Below are 1051 nucleotides of genomic sequence, written 5' to 3' on the forward strand. Positions count from 1 at the left end.
ACGGGCGTGCCTCTTTCGGAAAGGGAAAAAACGTGTTTTTTGTTTTTTTTTCTTTCGCGAGAGGCACGGTTTTGCTTCCGTGAAAGGCACGGTTGTACTTTTCGCGAGAGGCACGGGCGTGCCTCTTTCGGAAAGGGAAAAAACGCGTTTTCTGTTTTTTTTATTTCGCGAGAGGCACGGTTTTGCTTTCGCGAGAGGCACGGTTATGATTTCGTCAGAGGCACGGGCGTGCCTTTTTCGGAAAGGGAAAAAAATCCGTGTTTCCGGTTCGGTTTTTTCATCGGGTTTTTTCATCCGGTTTTTTCGTGAAAAAAAGTTCGTCAAAACCTATCAACATGGGATCTAGTTTTGAAGATCTCGATGCGAGGAATCCAACGGCGAAAGCGGTTCGAGATTTGGACGCACGGTTTAAGAGATAAAACGATTTGAATAAACAATTTTTTTTTAAAGAAAAACTCCCAGGTTGCGACAAGTGGCGCACATGCAACGCGCCACTTGTCGCAACCGGAAGAAGTTGGAGTAATCTCCGCAAGGAGTACTCCTTAACTAGTGATTTCGGAAGTCCTGGACGAGGCCTGTGTGAGTGTGTTGGGCTGGGCCCTGGCTATTAGTTGGGCTAAGCCCCGGGCCCAATTCGAAAACAACCTAGGTGGAGCAATAACTAAAAAAAAGCCACGCCCCGGGCCTGGGCCCTGGGGGCCTGGGGCCCATATCCGCCCCTGGTCCTCCGGCGGCCAGGGGCGGATCCCGAGAGAAAATAACCAGATGTCCCAGTGTAAAATCACTCATACTTTACATCTAAAAACAGGGTGTCACACACTACACTATATACAAAATTACCAAGGAACACAATTTTGCAACCCGTGTCCTGTGCACCCGAGAACCTGAATGTGGGTACGCCCCTGCCCCCGGCCGCGCACCGCCCTAACCAACGCGTGAAGCTCGGGAAAAGCCTCCGACATCATCGGGTCCCAAACGTTGAGACGGAGAGCAGGTTGAGTATGGATGGAGTATGAAGATGAATAGGTTTTGCAGAATGGAAAGGGGAGAC

Source organism: Triticum aestivum, chromosome 3B (genome assembly GCF_018294505.1).
Source record: "Triticum aestivum cultivar Chinese Spring chromosome 3B, IWGSC CS RefSeq v2.1, whole genome shotgun sequence".
NCBI classification, from domain to species: domain Eukaryota; kingdom Viridiplantae; phylum Streptophyta; class Magnoliopsida; order Poales; family Poaceae; genus Triticum; species Triticum aestivum.